We start from the raw sequence: 24,102 nt of genomic DNA, 5'->3' as shown, positions 1-24,102 counted from the left end.
GCCCCCCTTGATAGTACGGCAATCGATCCTATAACCCGGTCTCCCAACTACCATCATGAGACCGGTAAAATAGAAAACCTATCAAGGGCAAACCTTTGCCTTGCACATGGTCCACTTGAGCTAGATGATGATGATCTTGACTTCCTCAAGTTGGACCACCTTTCTTGATTGTGTTGGCTCAATGAAGACTAGTTGATTGCTCCCCCATACTCCACTATGGGTGAGCCACTCTTCCGCACATCTTCACATGTCCATTGTCACCACAATGGACGGCAAGCTTCAAGCATTTGATCTCTTCATGATGCTCCACTTGAACTTGCACACCGCAGCCTAACCCCACAAAGAACTCTCATGAAGACCATGGGTTAGTACACAAAGCGAAATTGACAATGCTTACCATACCATGGGATCACTTGATCCCTCTCGGTACATCTTCTGCGCTTTGTGAGTTTATCAACTTGATTCATTGTTTACTTAATCTCGATCAACCTTGAATCTTTCCAATTCTCTTCATTTGGATGATGTCTACAAGGTAGACATGAATGATCACACAATCTTCTTCTTCAAGACATGCTTGCAATAAGCTCGACACTCACATGACCAATCTTTGGATAATTCCTTGAATGGCACCTTGGTCGACACAAACTCTCCTTGAAACCAACACATGTACTCCAAGAAAAGCCTATGGACAAAACCTTTAAATATAACTCAAGGAAACCATTAGTCCCATAGAGATTGTCGTCAACTGCCAAAACCAAACATGGGGGCACCGCATGTTCTTTCAATCTCCCCCATTTTGGTAATTGATGACAATCACTTTCAAGAGAGTTTATACAAGGAATTATGCATCACCATGCAATGCAACAACCAATAATGCATGCGTATGAGATGAAAATGCTTAGGAACAAAACTAAAGAAAGGAGAAAACTCTAAAGACTTCTCCACAAAACTCTCTGAAACCTCCACAAAACTCTCTGAAACTTCTCCCCCATTGGCATCGATTGCCAAAATGGGCGAAAAGCTTAGAAGGCCAATATAGATTGAGTTCCTCCATAAGTTGTGTATTTCTCAACAAGAGAGTGGAATGCAATACACATATCCAACGGTAAATACTTGGAGGAAGACAAACTATATTGAGGCCCAAAGATTGCTAAAGTAATGATATGCCACAAGGACATAACAAAGAGAGACACAAGCAATCAAGCAATCAAAAGATACCAATTGAAGCAAGCAATCAACGGATATCAATTGAACCAACTAGACTAGATATCCTAAGAGACATATGAATAAAGGATATTATGATATGAGCATAGGAGTGTTCTTCTAGAGAAACTAGAGAAGCTCCCCATGATTTGTGCACACATAAGAATGTTTGTATTTGGAAACAAAGTGCACAAAATAGGATCATAGCTCCCCCAAAATCAATAGAAACTTACAACAAGTGCAAGTGAGCATATAGGAAACTTAGCCTAGTACTTGCAACAAACACATGGTTGAGCAACAAGTAAAAGAGGCAACTTAAGAATAGGCTCAACCAAAACCGATGTTTGTGAGTCACGGCAACGCACTTGAGAAGACTAAAGTACGGATGAGCATTAAGCATCAATAAAGTCTTGAAAGAATGAGGCACACAGTGCAAGGCCTATCATTCCCACACACAACTAGCAAATGGGTTCACAAGCTTACTAATAAGCATATAAAGAACCTATGCTTGTGACAACCCGTGGTGAAGATAGAAGAAGAAAGTCTCATCAAGATGAGGGGTACCAATTAAGATGGCAAAAGCAAAGATAAGCAAGAGGAAAATAATCTCCACCACACAAGAGTGCATCAAGATGCAACGAAAAAAGACACGCACTCAAGGCAAAAGCTTTCACGGAGCCACCAAAGAAATAACATAAGAAAGACAAGGTGGACGTGAAAGAAAGGATATCATCTAGAGATGTAATTTCTCTCAAGTGTATAAGGTTCTAGGTAGACGAAAATCATGATGATATATATCTACAAAGAAGGATGTACACCCAAAATAGTTACAACACGAAGGAACAAGATATCCAAAAGGAAGTCATACATATACCAATAAGATATTTGCTTGGAAGCATAGCACTTGGCTAGATATGGTCTTATTGTATATAAATGAATTCCTACTACACAACCATCAAAGATATCACAACTAGCAACATGAGATCATCGTTGAGATGCTTTAAGAAAGGAAACAAGTATCACAAGATGGAATTAAAATCATGCCAAGATGCAACCTACACAAGGTTGAAAGCAAGAAAGGAATGCATGAATAGATACTTGTTACCGAGATATCATTGGAAGGATGTAGAAGAAACCAATTGAAGGTAGTAGATAGTTCATTGATCATCCTAGCTTGAGTCCAATAAGCACATGGTGACACCACCTTTCTTGTGAGTGAGCCGAGCATCCAATGCATCTCCAATTGTTTCTAGAACAACAACACAAACAAAATGGTACCCAAACTCATTGGGACCAAAGAGTTAGAGAACCAACAATACATAGGACAAACTCCACATAAATATGTGCATATAGATATGAAAATGAACTTCTTGCACATCTCATCCAATTTGAGACTTGGTGGAGTTCCCTATAACTTGGGTCAAAGAAAAAAAAGCATGCCAAAGAAACTACATGAAGTTAATATGCATGCTCAAGACTTTCAGAACCGATACCAAAAAACAAAGAAATACCAAGGAAAGAAAAGATACCAAATGAATAAATCATCACTTGGAGGGTATCCATAATGGATACAACAAGGAATGAGATATCCATTGATATACACAAAGAAGAGGCATCAAACTCCCAAAAGAGAGGATGGTTCCAAACAAACCAAGATCTCTACAAAGTTTCATGATGGCACAAAGTACCAAAACGAAAACGGCTTGCCTTCCACCAACACACACTTGATAAGGATCGCAAGATGAGTGTTTTATAGAAAATAGGATAGCTCCACCAAGACTAGTGCATTAAAGAGAATTTGCATTTGAATACAAAATGCACAAGGTGGGATCACCGCTTTCACTATATCTAGAAAACACTAGACAAGATCAAGAAATTACCAAGATCCACAAGTGGTATGGAATACAATGGGAGTTGACACAAAGAGGCAGGGGAGGTATGCCTAACAAAAAGAGGAGTGAAACCTCCAACCGAGAAGAATCGGCAAAGCCTCCAACATCGAAAACATCATAGAAGATGCATGTGAACTCCGTTTTCGATGAACTCAAGCTTGTCATCAAGATGACCATAAGCTCTAAGATTCACAAATAGAACCAAGAAAGATGATGCAAGGATGCAATGGTTTGAGCTCTCAACGAACGATACGATCAAGCTAGGCAAGAGATAAAGCAAATAAAAGCAAAGGACAATGTAAAGATGATCAATAATTTCTACCACACATAAATGAGTACCAATTGTCAAAAGACAAGAAGTATTTGGAAATAATTCCCGGTGGTAGATAACAAGGATATCCGACATCATCTTCACACCAAACAAAAAGCAAATTACAACTTGTAGAGCTAACATGCCACCTAGGAACAAGATAATTTGCAATATCAATTCTAGGTGACAATATCTCAAATATACACATTTTCTAGGCTAGTAATATACACATAGCATATTACTCCCCCATAATGTGATACCAATTAAAGACTTAACAAGAGGCAATAAGAGGAACCAACAAGAGATAATTAATGGACTATTTAGAATTTGAATTTCTCATGAGAAGACATACCACATAGCAACTTGTAGTATCAATACTAGATGGTATTCCTCATGTACACACATTTATAGGATTGTGAGGTGCACAAAGCACATCACTCCCCCATAATGGGATATTCCATTAATCTCTCACAAGAGCCAACTAAGATATAAACAAGATGCAAAAGGCTCAAGCAAGACACACACGTACATGATGTGCAAACCAACACACACATACTTGATTGCTCAAGATAATCAAGTTGGAAGCACAACATATACAAACACATGCAAGGAACGAAACCAAACATGCAAAGGGAGAAGTGCTTAGCTTTGGGTTAAATCTTGCGGTGTCCTTTCCCAGTGACAGTAGGGGCAGCAAGGCATGTCTTGTATTGTTGCCATCAAGGATAACAAGATGGGGTTTTTATCATATTGCATGAATTTATCCCTCTACATCATGTCATCTTGCTTAAAGCGTTACTTTGTTCTTATGAACTTAATACTCTAGATGCATGCTGGACAGCGGTCGATGTGTGGAGTAATAGTAGTAGATGCAGGCAGGAGTCGGTCTACTTGTCTCGGATGTGATGCCTATATACATGATCATTCCTAGATATTCTCATAACTATGCTCAATTCTATCAATTGCTCAACAGTAATTTGTTCACCCACCGTAAAATACTTATGCTCTTGAGAGAAGCCACTAGTGAAACCTATGGCCCCCGGGTCTATCTTCCATCATATTAATCTTCCAACACTTAATTATTTTCATTGCCTTTTATTTTACTTTGCATCTTTATCATAAAAATACCAAAAATATTATCTTATCATATCTATCAGATCTCACTCTCGTAAGTGACCATGTAGGGATTGACAACCCCTTATCGCGTTGGTTGTGAGGATTTATTTGTTTTGTGTAGGTGCGAGGGACTCGCGCGTAGCCTCCTACTGGATTGATACCTTGGTTCTCAAAACTGAGGGAAATACTTACGCTACTTTGTTGCATCACCCTTTCCTCTTCAAGGGAAAACCAACGCAGTGCTCAAGAGGTAGCAAGTTACAAGTGATGATTCCAGGAATTTGAAGCCACCATAATGAGTGCATGAAGCCTTGGATGAAATATACAAGATGCCACTACATAAATTTCGTCCAGAGGCTATTCTAGGTGCTGTGTCACCTTATTATTGGGCCAGGCCCATGTAAATTCTAAATACTTGATTATAGGCTATTTTTAGAGTCTGTATATGTGGGGAAACAAGAGTTAGGGTTGGTTTCGGACCCCTTCCCCAAGGGCCACGAAATTCCCCCCTCTTCCCCCATATATATAGCCCTTAGGGCGTCGTTTAGACTTTGGGTTTTGTTTAGATTAAAAGTTCTCCATAGCTGCAACTTCGCATACTTCATTTGTGTTCAACAACCAGACCAAGACGTCACTGAACCCCATCTTGATCAATAAAGCTTTCCTCTTTTATTAGCAATATCCTGATTGCAATTTCAGTTTCTTGCTTGTTCTTTGTTTGCTTGCAGGAAATAGACCCTTGTGGTTAGGTTGATCGTCCTCCGGCATGATCAATAACCTCTCAGAGTTGTTTTAGCGATTGCTAAGGCGCGACGTCCTCGCACGTTCGTAGTCGGATCGTCAAAGTCTACTCCACCATAGACGATAGCCACCATCTCATCAAAAGATGGGACACCTTCGCCTCTATCAAGTGGTATCAGATTTCTAGGTTGCTCGGTGAGATTTTACAGTTTTTCATCATTTAGATTGAGCCTGTTCTTCATTCCTACAGTCCACAAAAAAACCAAAATAAATTAGGGTTAGTTCATCATATCCAAACCAATCTGAGCCTTTGCATAATCTTTTCTGTATTTTCTTTGTTGAATTTTCGGTTGCATCGTCGTGTGAAGTTGCTGGTCTTAGCGTCTAGTCCTTTAGAGTTTCGAGTTCTATCACAATTTGTCACGCCGCCGCGGCACCATCATCATCGCTGCTACCATATACCACCACCGCTGCCATATCCTACCACCTCTGTCATATCCTACCACCGCTGCCATAAACCAACACCCCTGCCATATCCTACCACCGCTCCCATATACCACCATCGCTGCTACATCCTACCACCATATGTCCACCACCAATTAGAGTTCTTTTCATATTAGGTTTGTTTTCGAGATCCATCTATTTTTCGATTCGTGTTTCCTTGCCTGAGTAGGTTTTGAAAAAAAAGAGTCTGGAGACCCCCGGGCAGTTTTTAGGCCAAAATTTTGGCAGGCGAAAATATGTTTTCCCTGTCCTATTTATAGGTTTTCTGAGTCTTTTGAGACACTCGCCATTATAGTGATTTTTTGCCGCACTTTTTCGTCGTTGATGTCTGATTTCTGGAAGAAAAAAAGTCAAAAAAAATTCCATGCCTATCCTCTCAATTTGATTTGGGAAGAGTTTTGAGGCACTCGCCATTATAATGATTTTTTGCAAAAAAAAGAGCGCAAAAAAAGAAAGCGGAAAAAATTCTCAGAGTGTGCTTTTCCCTTGTTTACGTGTCGCACCGTGATTTTGTTAGTGTTCTAGTCTCGCGTCTCTAGTACGGTCTAGCCTGGGACTAGCACAGTACCGTCGTTGAGTTCTTATTCAACTTTGCATCTCTGAATCGATTATTCTTGACCCTTTTTGCTACCATATTATAAGCCTTCCCAGCTCCACATACATCTACGTTGTGCGCTGGACTATCACTGGTAATCGCTCTATCCAAGCTTTGAGAGTTTTGGCTACAATGGTTGCCAATCACCACCTGCCGCTGGGGAAGAACTGGTAAGAATTTGAGATTTGCTTGACGGATTTGTGACACACCGCCACTTTCTAGTAGTCTATAGGATCATATTCTTGTGCGTTTCTATTGCTGCTAACCATGGCAGGACAACAAGCCGACGAGATTGACTGGGAGAACATGACAAACAAGGAGTTGCATGATAAATTTCAGCAAATGATGAGTGGCCAGGTGGAAGATGTGCTACACATATTTGAAGAGGCCATGGAGAAGATAGGTGGCATTGAGAAGGCGTTCGAAACAAAGCTCGATAACAAGTTTAATGGATTGCTCGCGCGTCTTCCACAAACACCGCTCGCTGCACCTGTCGCACCTCTACAGCAGCAGCAGCAGCAACAATAGCAGCAGCAGCAACAACAACAACAGCAGCAGCAGCAACAACAACAACTACAACTACAACAACAACAAACAGCAACAACAGCAACAACAACAACAACAACAACAACAACAACAACAACAACAACAACAACAACAACAACAACAACAACAACAACAACAACAACAACAACAACAACAACAACAACAACAACAACAACAACAACAACAACAACAACAACAACAACAACAGCAACAGCAGCAGCAGCAGCAACAACAACAACAACAACAACAACAACAACAACAACAACAACAACAACAACAACAACAACAACAACAACAACACCAACAACAACAGCAGCAGCAGCAACAACAACACCAGCAACAACAACAACAACAACAACAACAACAACAGCAGCAACAACAACAACACCAGCAACCAGCAACACCAGCAACAACAACAACAACAACAGCAGCAGCAACAGCAATAACAACAACAACAACAACAACAACAACAACAACAACAACAACAACAACAGCACCAGCACCAGTACCAACAGCAACAACAACAACAACAACAACAACAACAACAACAACAACAACAACAACAACAAGAGCAACAGCAACAGCAGCAATAGCAACAGCAACAGCAACAACAACAGCACCAGCACCAGCAACAGCACCACCACCACCACCACCACCACCACCAACAACAACAACAACAACAACATCACCTTCCAAATCAAGTGGGACGAGCACTGCGCGTTCCCCTTGAGCCTGGCCAAAATTTTGGTGCCGATGTACCTACTGTTGATGCTTTTGTAGCTCCTGCCGCTACTACAGAGGTGGAGGACCATTACGAGGATGAGGTCGATCAAAATCAGAACTATGTGCAACCACCACCACCACTAGGTCGTCCTCATGCATATCATCGAAACGGTAGGGCAGCACCACCACCTGAGGTACGAGATCATGACCATATTTCTAAACTAAAATTGAATATTCCACCATTTAAGGATATATATGTTCCTGATATATATCTTACTTGGGAGTTAGAAACTGAACAACATTTTACATGTTTACAATATCCTAAGGAGAGACGTGTTCCTGCTGCAGTTTGTGCTTTCACTAGTTTTGCATGTGTTTGGTGGTATGAACATTATAGATTATATCCTATTCCAGCTACTTGGGTTGCTTTGAAAACTGCTATGCGTACTCATTGGGTCCCATCATATTATCAATGTGAATTACTTCAAAAATTGCAGTTTTAAGACAAGGAAAAAATTTGTAGAAGAATATTTTAGGAATTACAAACTGGAATGATTAGATGTGGTATTGTTGAGGATAATGAAGCTATGCTTGCATGTTTTCTGGGTGGATTAAATAAAGAGATTCAGACCATTCTAGAGTATAAGGAGTATAATAATATCACTCGTTTATTCCATCTTGCTTGCAAAGCTGAACGTGAAGTGCAGGATTGACAGGCATTGGCGCAGACTAACTTTTCTGCAGGTCAACCTTCATCATGGACACCGCGTGTATCCTCTACTCCCACACGTCCTGCTGCAGAACCACTGACTTCAGCCGCCAATTCCAACCGAGATACAAGAAAACAAGCACCACCATCTGACAAGAGTACACCTTCCGGTTCCGCACACAGCTCTTCTTCATCCATGGCATCAACAGGGCAAACACATGATATTATTTGTCGTCATTGCAAAGGGTGGAGGTCATTATGCGAGAGAATGTCCATCTAAGCGTGTGATGATTGCTACTAAGGATGGTAGGTATGAGTCCGCTAGTGACTATGATGAGTTGATGTTGGCTCTTATTACAAGTAAAGAACACGGTGGAGATGATTCTGATCATGAGACGCAATACATGGCTCCTGAAGACGCTGACAGGTATGAATGTTTAGTTGCTCAACGTCCTTTGAGTGTGCAGGTCACACAAGCTGAGCAAAATTAGAGGCATAATTTGTTCCATACAAAGGGAGCTGTGAAGGAACGTTCTATTCGCGTCATCATAGATGGAGGGAGTTGCAACAGCTTGGCTAGCATGGAGATGGTGGAGAAGTTATCTCTCACCACAAGACCACATCCACATCCTTACTACATCCAGTGGTTCAACAACAGCGGCGAGGTTAAGGTAACACATATTGTTCGTGTGTACTTTAGTATTTCTACATATGCTGATTATGTTGATTGTGATGTGGTACCTATGCAAGCATGTTCCTTATTACTTGGTAGACCATGGCAATTTGATACAAATTCTGTACACCACGTTAGAAACAATCAGTATACTCTTGTTCATAAGGATAAAAAAATACTTTGCTTCATATGACTCCTGGTACCATTTTGAAAGATGATATTAATAGAGCTAATAAAGAAAAACAGGAGAAAATACGAGTGAAAATCAGATTGTGGCAAAAGAATTTGAGCAACAAATGAAGCCTAATAATAAACCATCTAGTGTTGCTTCTGAAATTAAATTGAAAAGTGCTTGTTTACTTGCCACCAAATCTGATATTGATGACCTAGATTTCAGCAAATCTGGTTGCTATGCTTTTGTGTGCAAAGAGGCATTATTTTATTTTAAGGATGTACCTTCCTATTTGCCTCCTGCCGTCACTAACATTTTGCAGGTGTTCGCTGACGTCTTTCCACAAGACGTGCCACCAGGATTACCACCTATTCGAGGGATTGAGCATCAGATTGACTTAATTACCGGTGCTTCGCTGCCAAACCATGTGCCATACCGTACCAATCCAGAGGAGATGAAGGAGATTATGCGTCAAGTATAGCAGCTGCTCGACAAAGGTTATGTACGCGAATCTCTTAGTCCTTGTGTTTTTCCTATTATACTAGTGCCAAAAAAGGATGGTACATCGCGTATGTGTGTTGATTGTAGAGGCATTAATTATATTACTATTCGTTATCGTCATCCCATTCCTAGGCTAGATGACATGCTTGATGAATTGAGTGGCTCTACAATATTCTCCAAAGTTGATTTGCGTAGTGGATACCGTCAAATTCGTATGAAATTGGGAGATGAATGGAAAACAGCATTTGAAACTAAGTTTGGATTATATGAGTGGTTATTCGTGCCTTTGGGGTTAACTAATGCACCTAGTACTTTCATGAGATCGATGAACGAAGTTTAACGTGCTTTCATTGGACGGTTTGTGGTACTCTAGTTTGATGATATACTAATTTATAGCAAATCTTTGGAGGAACATTTGGAACATTTACATGCTATTTTTATTGCTCTCCATGATGCACGTTTGTTTGGTAACCTTGGGAAGTGCATCTTTTGCACCGACCGGGTATCTTTTCTTGGCTATATTGTTACTCCATAGGGAATTGAAGTTGATAAAGCCAAGATTAAAGCTATTGAGAGTTGGCCGCAGCCCAAAACGGTCACACAAGTGAGGAGTTTTCTTGGCCTCGCTGGATTCTATAGGCGTTTTGTGAGAGATTTCAGCACCATTGCTGCACCTCTCAATGAGCTTACAAAGAAGGATGTGCCTTTTGTTTGGGATACCGCACAGGAAGAAGCCTTCATGGTATTGAAAGATAAGTTGACACATGCTCCTTTACTCCGACTTCCTAATTTAAATAAGACTTTTGAGCTTGAGTGTGATGCTAGTGGAATTGGATAAGGAGGTGTGTTATTACAAGATGGCAAACCTATTGCATACTTTTCTGAAAAATTGAGTGGGCCTAGTCTGAGTTATTCTACTTATGATAAAGAATTATATGCTCTTGTTCGGACTTTAGAAACATGGAAACATTATTTATGGCCCAAAGAATTTGTTATACATTCTGATAATGAATCTTTGAAACATATTAAAAGTCAAGCTAAACTGAATCGTAGACATGTTAAATGGGTTGAATTCATTGAGACTTTCCCTTATGTCATTAAACACAAGAAGGGTAAAGAAAATGTTATTGCTGATGCATTGTCTCGTCGTATACTATGCTTTGACAACTTGACTTCAAAATATTTGGTTTGGAGACCATCAAAGATCAATATGTGCATGATGCTGATTTTAAAGATGTAAAGCAGAATTGTAAAGAAGGAAGAACCACTACTGCAGGATGCTACTAACGCGACACTACGATCAGAGACCCTTCGAGAAACTGTGTGTGATGCCATAATCGCAAACGGTGTTGTATGAAAACCGTCAAAAAAGGTGAAAACATTTGCGATGGAGGATGCATCAAACACGGTTCAGATTTTAGTTGCGTGTGCGATCCAGGGCATATGGTTCAGTCCAATGAACTGTTTGCGATGAGGCGGAACAATAGAAATGGGAAGCCTGATGAAGGCGTGTGCGATATAGAGCATATGGTTCACTCGGATGAACTGTTTGTGATTAGGCAACACGGCAGAAACGGGCAGCCAAATGAAGGTGTGTGCGATATACAACATACGGTTCACTCGGATGAACTGTTTGTGATTAGGCAACACAAAAGAAACGGTCAGCCAGATCAAGGTGTGTGTGATTAAGGGCATACGCTTCAGAAGGATTAACTGTTTACGATTAGGCAATAGAACAGAAACGGGTAAGCCAGATCAAAGTGTCTACGATTGATGGCATACACTTCACATGGATGAACTGTTTGTGATTAGCCACAACAAACTGAAACAGTTAGATAGATCAATGTGTGTGCGCTAGACGGGCACACCCATTCTAATTAAAAGACGTGTGCTGACATTGCCTATTGCGGTGCACCCTATGGTGCAAACGCCACGTACGCGGCCGACAAGGCGTACGTGCCCACGTTACGCCTTCCGGGAATAGTGCCGCACTTATAACCGTCAGTAAATTTTGAGCATGCGTCCCATCACATTCCATATTGCAAACCTGTTCACACCGATCAAAACCTAAACGGTTTCCCACTTAGGAGCGTATTACTACGCGGTTATAAATACTACAACTCCAAGATGACTGCACATTCCTCCTCAACTCCTCATCCACAAAAGGTAAAAAACAGACAAGTCATTCATCATCGTTCCCTTGCGTCCACCATGGCCAGCGTGAGTTTTGGGTCGAGAGATTGCGACCAGGGAGAGGCGAGCCTGGAAGCGGGAGCACAAGAGATGTCCCGCCTTGACGCAACAGCAGCCAACATGCCCCGCCGCACGATCGTAGCAGCAGAGAGGTCCCACCGCGCCGCCGAAGCAGCACGAAGGACTCGCCGCGCCGTCGATGCAGCAGATTGGTCCGGCCGCACCTCGGAAGTAGAAGAGATGTCCCGCCATGCCACGAATGCAGCAGAGATGTCCTCCCTTGCCGCGGTGGCCTGGGAAAATGCCTCGCGGGCAGGCGAGGACTCTTACAGACGCATGTGTGCCCTTGTCCATAGGCAGATGGATCGGATCTCCAGGTGGGCGAGGTTGCAGGATGACCTACAAGCCTCGTTTGAACAGTCTACCGACATCATCCGGTAACTAAATGAGAGCAATGCGAAGCTCCGGGCTGAGCGCGACCTGCTGAGGGCGAAGATCGTTGGAAGTGCGGAGCAGCAGGAGCAGACCACTACCTTGTTGAAGAGGACCGACGGCATCGTCGAGAAACTTATGGACGAGAATAACAAGCTGCGCATCGAGCGCAGAAGGCTGGTGGAGGAATCCGTGGATGCTCTCAAGCAGCATCTTGAGGACAAGAAAGAGATCGTCGCCGCTCGCCGCAGAGACTAGTTCCCGCGGCCTGCAGCAACGCCTCAAGAAAGTAGAGATTAGCGAGCCAGATCGTTGTCTTCCTTCTTCTTTTGCCCTTGTGTATTTCGAGCGTTGCCGTATGTGGCTTTTTTTAATTATGTTTCTAAATATGTAAGACAATTATTATCCACTGTTATCATCCTTATATTCATCATGCTTTCTATAAGTCGCAGTTGATGCTATATAGGTCCGTCGGATCTTACATCAAGACCCATGCAAAACTTTTCAGATTTTCATTTTTCTCTCTTAAATCTCAGTCAAGTGAGACATATAGCCACGCCATAGAACAGGTGCTCGGACGCCATTAATGGAGACGTTGGGAGGGAGGTGCGTGACGGGTAGCGTTCAAAGGGCTCACCTCCCGATAAGCACGTGCAGGGGTCTGATCGCACACCTTCCGTACTCAAATAGCTACCCCGCACAGCACCTCCTAGCCAATAAAAAAGGGGACACATGGCCGCACGTAATTGGTAAGTCGAACGGCCACGGTTTCAATAATACTTGTGTTTCCGATTTGTAACGTGGCAACACTTGTTCTAAAATGACTTTGTTGATTGTTAATGTGTGGGCCTTCGCAAATCGGACAGAAAAATTACCACAGCATGTTGGTGCGCATGTCATGAGACCATGCTAAGTTTCATGATTTTCAGGCGTGTTTTGGAATTATAGGAATTAAAAAACCAAGTTTCTCAATCTTTTCGGCCGAGCCACGACGCCCAGATGTTTGAATTTCACTCCCATCTCTTGCATAGGACCTAGAAATTCACCCAAGGACACACATGTGATTTTTCAAACAACTTTGGTGCACTAGAGCATGTGCTTGTAGTTCAAATTTGAATTATGCACATTAAATCCCCAGAAACTCAACTAATGTATAAAAAAGTCCACATGAACCTAGAATAATTCCAAAATTTAGAACGGTACTTCTATTTGGTCTAATCTGTCTGTGTAAAAAAATAAGGCGGGAGAAGGCAGTGTACGTATGTCGTTTCGCACATGGAGGTGACACGTTCCCTCTCGGAACCACGAACCTTCTTGAGGGAAGCTCCGGTTTGCAACAAGCTTACACCAGATCTTGTTCCAATTCGGCCAAAAATATTACCGCAGCATGTTGGTGCCATGTCATGACACCATGCCAAGTTTCATGATTTCCAGGCGTGTTTTGGAATTACAGGAATTAAAAAATCAAGTTTCTCAATATTTCCGGCCAAGCCAGGATGCCCAGATGTTTGAATTTCACTCCCATCTCTTGCATTGGACCTAGAAATTCACACAAGAACACACATGTGATTTTTCAAACAACTTTGGTGCACTGGAGCATGTGCTTGTAGTTCAAAGTTGAATTATGCACATTAAATGCCCAAAAACTCAATTAATGTATAAAAAGGCGAAACGAGCCTGGAATAATTCCAAAATTTAGCACAGTACTTCTATTTGGTCTAATCTGGCTGTGTAAAAAAATAAGGTGGCAGAAGGCAGTGTATGTATGTCGTTTCACACACAAAGGTGGCACGGTCCCTCTCGGAACCACGAGCCTTCTTGAGGGAAGCTCCGGTTTGCAAGAAGCTTACACCAAAGCTTGTCCCAATTCAGCCAAATATATTACCGCAGCATGTTGGTGCCATGTCATGACACCATGCCAAGTTTCATGATTTTCAGGCGTGTTTTGGAATTACAGGAATTAAAAAACCAAGTTTCTCAATCTTTCTGGCCGAGCCACGACACCCAAATGTTTGAATTTCACTCCCATCTCTTGCATGGTACCTAGAAATTCACCCAAGGACACACATGTGATTTTTCAAACAACTTTGGTGCACTTGAGCATGTGCTTGTAGTTCAAATTTGAATTATGCACATTAAATGCCCAAAAACTCAATTAATGTATAAAAAAGGCGAACCGAGTCCAGAATAATTCCAAAATTTAGCACGGTACTTCTATTTGGTCTAATCTGGCTGTGTAAAAAAATAAGGCGGGAGAAGGCAGTGTACGTATGTCATTTCACACACAGAGGTGACACGTTCCTTCTCGGAACCACGAGCCTTCTTGAGGGAAGCTCCGGTTTGCAAGAAGCTTACACCAAAGCTTGTCCCAATTCAGCCAAAAAAATTACCGCAGCATGTTCGTGCCATGTCATGACACCATGCCAAGTTTCATGATTTTCAGGCGTGTTTTGAAATTACAAGAATTAAAAAACCAAGTTTCTCAATCTTTCCGGCCGAGCCATGACGCCCAGATGTTTGAATTTCACTCCAGTCTCTTGCATAGGACCTAGTAATTCACCCAAGGACACACATGTGATTTTTCAAACAACTTTGGTGCACTGGAGCCTGTGCTTGTAGTTCAAATTTGAATTATGCACATTAAATTCCCAAAACTCAATTAATGTATAAGAAGGCGAAACGAGCCTGGAATAATTCCAAAATTTAGCACGGTACTTCTATTTGGTCTAATCTGGCTGTGCAAAAAAATTAAGGCGGGAGAATGCAGTGTACGTATGTCGTTTCGCACACAGAGGTGACACGTTCCCTCTCAGAACCACGAGCCTTCTTGAGGGAAGCTCCGGTTTGCAAGAAGTTTACACCAAAGCTTGTCCCAATTAGGCCAAAAAAATACCGCAGCATGTTCATGCCATGTCATGAGACCATGCCAAGTTTCATGATTTTCAGGCGTGTTTTGGAATTATAGGAATTAAAAAACCAAGTTTCTAAATCATTCTGGCCGAGCCACGGCGCCCAGATGTTTGAATTTCACTCCCATCTCTTGCATGGGACCTAGAAATTCACCCAAGGACACACATGTGAGTTTTCAAACAACTATGGTGCATTGGAGCACGTGCTTGTAGTTCAAATTTGAATTATGCACATTAAATGCCCAGAAACTCAATTAATGTATAAAAAGGCGAAACGAACATGAAATAATTCCAAAATTTAGCACGATACTTCTATTTGGTCTAATCTGCATGTGCAAAAAAATTAAGGCGGGAGAAGGCAGTGTACGTATGTCGTTTCGCACACGGAGGTGACATGTTCCCTCTTGGAACCAGGAGACTTCTTGAGGGAAGCTCTGGTTTGCAAGAAGCTTGCACCAAAGCTTGTCCCAATTCGGCCAAAAATTTACCGTGGCATGTTGGTGCCATGTCATGAGACCATGCCAAGTTTCATGATTTTCAGCCGTGTTTTGGATTTACAGGAAGTAAAAAAACCAAGTTTCTTAATCTTTCTGGCCGAGCCACGACGCCTAGATGTTTGAATTTTATTCCCATTTCTTGCATGGGACCTATAAATTCACCCAAAGACACACATGTGATTTTTCAGCAAACTTTGGTGCATTGGAGCATGTGCTTGCAGTTCAAATTTGAATTATGCACATTAAATGCCCAGAAACTCAATTAATGCATAAAAATGCCAAACGAACCCAGAATAATTCAAAATTTAAACACGACACTCATGTACTAGTTGCATGTTCAATGTACGTAAATGTTCTAGCAATTCAAACACCATCCTTTCCCTCCGTAACACCATTTTGTCTTTCAAAACATAATGAAAAAATCAGGTATACCACAAACAGTTTACTAGAAAGAATCATGTGGGATGCGATATAAAATATCTTGGCGCACCGTCTTGTCTGGCTTACGCAGGAAGCTCCGTCGTCTACAGTCCACTGCCTCCGCTTGAACCACACTTGCGCGCCAGTTTCTTCGCGGCACCGAGCGAAACTTTTTTGCCACCTCGGAAATATCTATCTCCCCGCCCCCTCCCTCCTACCAAAAGCCACATTTCCACTGTTCCTCCTTGCTTTCCAAGTTCAAACCTTCACTGTTGCTTACTGGCAGCTCAGCCTCCTCGCCGGTGACCCTTCTTCTTGCAGTGCCGCCTCCTCGTCGGCTACCCTTCTTCTTGCCGCGTTGCCTCCTCGCCGCCGACCCTTCTTCTTACTGCGCGGCCCCATCGATATGGTCAGGTAATCCACACCCCATCCACACCATCCTCCTCCTTTCCTGTCCCACATGCGCCGACTGACAGAGCGACACCTTCCACCGAAATCACTGCCCCCCTCCTCCAATTAAGCACCGCCCAGAGCCATTTTACATGCAGTATAACGTGGAGCCGAGTAGCATGTGGCCGCACGCGCGAACGAGGTCGCTATGGCTGACATGCATGTCGACCGCCAGATCTTGGAGGAGCACCTCGTCTTCGAGGCCATCGTCGACACCGCCGCGCGGTTGTCTACTTTAAAATACAATTCGTGATTTTTCTCGAGGCCATCGCCAGTGCCTTCTAGTGATTTGTCCTCTGTAATGTTAATATGCAATCTGATGTTTAGTTAACAGTTTGGTCCTCTGAAATGTAATGTTCAGTTAACACTTTGGTCCAACAATTTCTACATTTCGTAGTACTGTTCTCAAGCATTCTTTGTTTTGTTAACTGTCTTATCTTCTAGTACATGTTTCTATTCTGCAATGTCATGCTCAGTTAACTATTTTGGTTCATTTGGTCTGATGTCCATTTAACTGTTTGGTTCAGTTCTGCAATTTGATTTTCATTTGTTGTGGGTACAATTTTGTATTGTTATGCATGTGACACCAATCGAATTTGGCTGTACTAAATACATATTTTACTGATAGTATGGCAACTCTCAGTTAACCTGATCAAGATCTTCCTTATGTGTGTTGCAGGGAAACTATGGGAGACACTGCGGTTTACCATCGAGGTTTGTTCAAGCAGGGTCCTTTGGCTAATAGCACATTATTGTGCAGTTGCAGGAATCATTCTAATATTTAGGTTTCTTACAATTTGGTCTTGCACATGTAGGTCCTGCTGTCAGAGGCTTAGACCCACTGTTCGACCCATTTTGCATATGGGGAAATGAGATGTCCATGAATATCAGTCAAGTCAAGAAACTCAAAAAGATTGTTAGGATGAAGAAACTTGCGATGAATAACAGCAAGATCTTTGTTTGCAGAATGAAGAAGACATCGGTCAACTATAGGATGGTACCAACTCTTTTACCTTGTTTTTACCCCTTGCACCATTTCAAAATTTACAACAGCGATTTATGCATAGCTTTGTTTTCAGTACTTTTCAAAGCAGTTCACCGATGATTACCTCTCAAACCACCTGCATGGTCAAAAGGCGAGGAAGGTATTCATTCAACACCCATGGTACAATATTGAAGTCTTGCTGAAGAGGACGAAGGTTGGGCGGGCAATTATCCATAGCCACTGGCCTAAAGTTGCAAGGACATTCAACATCACTGAAGGCTCAATATTTGCCTTCCGCTTCTGCAGTTTCCCATATGAGATTCATCTGTCTATTTACCGTGTATGATGCTACTTTCCAAAGGTTTTTTATGCTACATGTGAAACATGGTGCTGTTGTGTAATGGCGTAATTGAGTGCTGAAGTTATCTGATGTAATTCGATTATGAAATCATGGTTGCTTTTATACGGATATGAAATATCTGGCATGTTTTATAAGAAATATCAGTTTGATTAGTACATGGATTATTAATAATAGGCTAATTACCCTGCTTATTGGGGTTTTCTATTGCAAACGGTTACTCAGACAGCACCATGGGCGATGAACTCAAACAACCCGCACGGTTTCTAGAAAGTAGGCGTGTTCGATCAACTAACAATCACACACGGCTTCCGGCAGCGAACTGTTTGCGTTAGGCCACCTTGCACACACGTTGCCACACAAAGAACTGTGCGGGATGTACATACCTAAGAAAATGATTTTCTAGGATTCACCGTGTGGGATGTACATACCTACGGAAATGATTTCTGGGATTCACCGTGTGGGATGAACATACCTACGGAAATGATTTCTCGGATTCACCGTGTGGGATGTACATACCTACGGAAATGATTTCTAGGATTCACCGTGTGGGATGTACATACCTACAGAAATGATTTCTGGGATTCACCTTGTGGCATGTACATCCCTACAGAAATGATTGGGTTTCCATGCCTCGCCCGATCGCACACGGCCCCAGCCTGGGTCCCACGAGGGCCTATCCCCGACGATTTTTGGGTCGTGTGGGAAGGACCCCCCTATCGCCCACACTCACCTGGCGGCGGTTCCAAATGCCATCGTGGAAAGGGGTTTTAAACCGTTTGTTTAGGAGCTCGCTGTAATGTTAATGATGGATTTGTGTTCCGTGCAAACAAGCTATGCATTCCAGCTAGCTCCGTTCATCTTTTGTTGTTGTAGGAGGCGCATGGAGGAGGATTAATGGGACACTTTGGCATGAAGAAGATGGAGGACGTACTTGCTACACATTTCTTTTGGCCAAAGATGAGACAATATGTTGAGCGTTTTGTTGCTCGCTGCACTACATGTCAAAAAGCTAAGCCACGACTCATTCCTCATGGTTTATATATGGATTTGCCTGTACCTAGTGTTCCATGGGAGGATATATCTATGGACTTTGTTTTGGGTTTATCTCGAACAAAGAAGGGGAGCGATAGCATATTTGTTGTCGTGGATAGATTCTCGAAAATAGCACCCTTTATACCATGTCATAAAAGCCATGATGTTGTTAATGTTGTTGATTTGTTCTTTCGTAAAATTATTCGCTTGCATGGTGTACCAAATACTATTATTTTAGATCGTGATACTAAATTTCATAGCCACTTTTGGAGATGTTTATGGGCTAAGTTGGGGACTAAACTGCTTTCTAGTACTACTTGTCACCCCCAAACTGATGGACAAACTGAAGTAGTCAATAGAACAGTGTCTACTACGCTTAGCAATGTTATGAAGAATAATAAGAAAATGTGGGAAGAATGCTTGCCTCATATTGAATTTGCTTATAATTGTTCATTGCATTCTACTACTAAGATGTGCCCTTTCGAAATTGTGTATGGTTTCCTACCTCGTGCACCTATTGATTTGGTGCCTCTTCCATCTTCGGAGAAGGTTATTTGTGATGCTAAACAACGTGATGAATTGATCTTAAAAATGCATGAGTTAACTAAGGAAAACATCGAGCGTATGAATGCTAAATATAAACTTGTTGGGGATAAAGGTAGAAAACATGTTGTGTTTGCACCTGGAGATCTTGTTTGGTTACATTTGCGAAAGGATAGATTTCCTAATTTGCACAAATCAAAGCTAATGCCACGTGTTCATGGTCCTTTTAAGGTCTTAGAGAAAATAAATGATAATGCGTATAAACTTGAGCTGCCTGCAGATTTTGGGGTTAGTCCCACTTTTAACATTGCAGATTTGATGCCTTATTTGGGTGAGGAAGATGTTCTTTAGTCGAGGATGACTTCATTTCAAGAAGGGGAGGATGATGAGGACATCAATAGCATTGTTACACTCACAGCCCCTGCTGCTATACATACTAGACCAATTACTAGAGCTCGTGCACGCCAATTGAATTACCAGGTACATTCGTTTCTTGGTAACGATTCTAATGTTCATGGGAATATGATGCTGCCTAAATTGGATACATCTGTTTTGCTTACAAATGAAGAGCCTAGCTTGGACAAGTAAGACAAACCTTGGAGCAAGTTCAAGCATGGAGATGATGGCATGCGCAAGGAGAACAAGAATGGAGTTACAAGTGATGATCCCAGGACTTTCAAGCCACCATAATGAGTGCATGAAGCCTTAGATGAAATATACAAGATGCCACTACATAAATTTCGTCCAGACGCTATTCTAGGTGTTGCATCACCTTATTATTGGGCCAGACCCATGTAATTTTGAAATACTTGATTATAGGCTCTTTTTACAGTACGTATGTGTGGGGAAACAAGAGTTAGGGTTGGTTTCGGACCCCTTCCCCAAGGGCCACGAAATCCCCCCCCCCCTCTTCCCCCATATATACAGCCCTTAGGGCGTCGTTTAGACTTTGCGTTTTGTTTAGATTAAAAGTTCGCCATAGTTGCAACTTCGCGTACTTCGTTTATGTTCAACGACTAGACCAAGACGTCAGAGAACCCCATCTTGATCAATAAAGCTTTCCTTTTTTATTCAAAATATCCAGATTGCAATTTCAGTTTCTTGCTTGTTCTTCGTTTGCTTGCAGGAAATAGACCCTTGTGGTCAGGTTGATCGTGCTCCGGCGTGGTCAGTAACCTCTCGGAGTTGGTTTAGCGATTGCTAAGGCGCGACGTCCTCGCACGTTCGTAGTCGGACCGTCAAAGTCTTGATGAGGACATCAATACCATTGTTACACCCATAGCCCCTTCTGCTATACATACTGGACCAATTACTAGAGCTCATGCACGCCAATTAAATTATCAGGTACTTAAGTTTCTTGGTAATGATTCTAATGTTCATGAGAATATGATGTTGCCTAAATTGGATATATTTGTTTTGCTTACAAATGAAGGGCCTCGCATGGATAAGAGGGATGAACACTGGAGCAAGACCAAGCATGGAGATGATGGCATGCGCAAGGGGAACAAGAACGGAGTTACAAGTGATGATTTCTGGACTTTGAAGCCACCATAAGGAGTGCATGAAGCCTTGGACGAAATATACAAGATGCCACTGCATAAATTTCGTTCGGAGGCTATTCTAGGTGCTGCGTCACCTTATTATTGGGCCAGGCCCATGTAATTTCGAAATACTTGATTATAGGCTATTTTTAGAGTCCGTATGTGTGGGGAAACAAGAGTTAGGGTTCGTTTCGGACCCCTCCCCCAAGGGCCACGAAATCCCCCCCCCCCTCTTCCTCCATATATACAACCCTTAGGGCGTCGTTTAGACTTTGGGTTTTGTTTAGACTAAAAGTTCGCCATAGCTGCAACTTCGCGTACTTCGTTTGTGTTCAACGACCAGACAAAAGTGTCACAAAACCCCACCTTTATTAATAAAGTTTTCCTCTTATATTCGCAATATCCAGATTGCAATCTCAATTTCTTGCGTGTCCTTCATTTACTCGCAGGAAACAGACCCTCGTGGTCAGGTTGATCATGCTCTGGCGTGGTCAATAACCCCTCGGAAGTTGGTTTAGCGATTGCTAAGGCGCGATGTCTAACACATTCGTAGTCGGATCGTTAAGGTCGACTCCCACAGAAAATGATAGCCACCATCTCATCGAAACATCACGATACCTTTGCCTCTATCAAGTGGTATCAGATTTCTAGGTTGCTCGGTGAGATTTTACAGTTTTTCATAGTTTAGATCGAGTCTGTTCTTCATACCTACAGTTGACGAAAAAGCCAAAAAACTTTTAGGGTTAGTTTAACATATCCGAACCAATCTGAGCCTTTTCATAATCTTTTTAGGGTTTTGCATTTTTGAATTTGCGGTTGCATCATCATGTCTAGTTGCTGGTCTTAGTGTCTAGTCCTTTAGAGTTTCGAGTTCTGTTCACAAGTTGTCACGTCGCCGCCACATCATCATCATCACTGCTGCCATATACCACCATCATCGTCACCGCTTCCATATACCACCATCGTCATCACCGCTACCATATACCACCATCGTCATCACCGCTTCCATATACCACATATCCACCGCCATCACGATAATCCGAGTCCACCTCCATCACAGATTCGCCACCAGTCTGTGTTCCACCGCCTGCATATATCTGCCACCAGTCCGAGTTTCCACCAGTTTCATCTCCGCCACTAGTCCGAGTCCAGTATTTGTGTCTTTGTTTTCAATTTCCAGATCACGCCATACTCCGAGTCGTGACAGAGTAAGACTCCCCGATTTCCATGCCATCCACAGTAGAAAAATAGTTCCAGTTTCAAAAAAAACTAAGTCTAGAAAATTCTGGCTAGGCAATTTTTAGACCATTTGTAGACTTTTTCAAAAAAAAAATTTGTGGAGCAAAAAAAGAGGGAAAAGGTGCAATAAAAAGTGAAAAATCAGATTGTGCTCCTCCTTTGTTTACGTGCAGCGTCGTGATTTTGTTAGTGTTCTAGGCTCGCGTCCCTAGCACGGTCTAGCCTAGGACCAGCACAGTACCGTCATTGAGCGTTTATTCAACTTTGCATATTTGAATTGATTATTGCTAACCCTTTTTGCTACCATATTATAAGCCTTCCTAGCTCCACATACATCTACGTCATGCGTTTGACCCTCCCTGGTAATCGCTCTATCCAAGCTTTGAGAGTTTTGACTACAGCGGTTGCCGATCACCGCCTGCTACTGGGTAAGAACTGGTAAGAATTGGAGATTTGCTTGACGGATTTGTGAAACACTGCCACTTTCTAGTAGTATGTAGGATCATATTCTTGTGTGTTTCTATTGCTGCTAACCATGGCAGGACCACAAGCCGACGAGATTGACTGGGAGAACATGACGAAGAAGAGCTTCATGATAAATTTCAACAAATGTTGAGTCAACAGGTAGAAGACATCATGGCCACCTTCGGAAAGGCACTGGAGAGGATTGATGACATTGAGAAGACAATTGACACCAAGTTGGACACCAAGTTCGATGAAGTACTCGCGTGTCTTCCACAACCACCGCCCGCTGCACCTGTCGCACCTCTACATCAACAACAACAACAACAACAACAACATCGCCTTCCAAATCAAGTGGGACGAGCTAGCGCGTTCCCCTTGAGCCTGGTCAAAATTCTGGTGCCGCTGTACCTACTGTTGATGCTTATGTAGCTCATGCTGCTACTGCAGAGGTGGAGGACCATTACGAGGATTAGGTTGATTAAAATCAGAACTACGTGCAACCACCAGCACCACCACCACCAGGTCGTCCTCATGCATATCATCGCAACGGTAGGGCTGCACCACCACCTGAGGTATGAGATCATTACCATCTTCCTAAACTAAAATTGAATATTCCATCATTTGAGGGTAGATATGTTCCTGATATATATCTTACCTGGGAGTTAGAAACTGAACAACGTTTTACATGTTTACAATATCCTGAGGAGAGACGTGTTCCTGCTGTTGTTTGTGCTTTCACTAGTTTTGCATGTGTTTGGTGGTCTAAACATTGTAGATTATATCCTATTTCAGCTACTTGGGCTGCTTTGAAAAATGCATGCGTACTCGCTGGGTTCCACCATATTATCAACGTGAATTGCTTCAAAAATTGCAGCGTTTGAGACAAGGAATTTTTTTTGTAGAAGAACATTATCAGGAATTACAAACTGGTATGATTAGATGTGGTATTGTTGAGGATAATGAAGCTATGCTTGCATGTTTTATGGGTGGATTAAATAAAGAGATTCAGACCATTCTGGAGTATAAGGAATATAATAATATGACTCGTTTATTCCATCTTGCTTGCAAAGATGAACGTGAAGTGCAGGATTGACAGGCATTGGCATGAACTACCTTTTCTGCAGGTCGACCCCCATCATGGACACCGCGTGCATCCACTACTTCCACACGTTCTGCTGCACCGACACCTCCATCAGCTGCCATCCCCAACTGTGATACAAGAAAGCAGGCACAACCACCACTATCTGCCAAGAGCACACCTTCTGGGCCTGCACAGAGCTCTTCTTCATCCTTGGCATCAACATGGCAAACACATGATATTATTGTCGTCGTTGCAAGGGTGGAGGTCAT

This window comes from Triticum urartu, chromosome 4A (assembly GCF_056163025.1).
Source record: "Triticum urartu cultivar PI428250 chromosome 4A, HENAU_Tu73, whole genome shotgun sequence".
Lineage (NCBI taxonomy): Eukaryota > Viridiplantae > Streptophyta > Magnoliopsida > Poales > Poaceae > Triticum > Triticum urartu.
Note: the sequence above shows the minus strand (reverse complement) of the source record.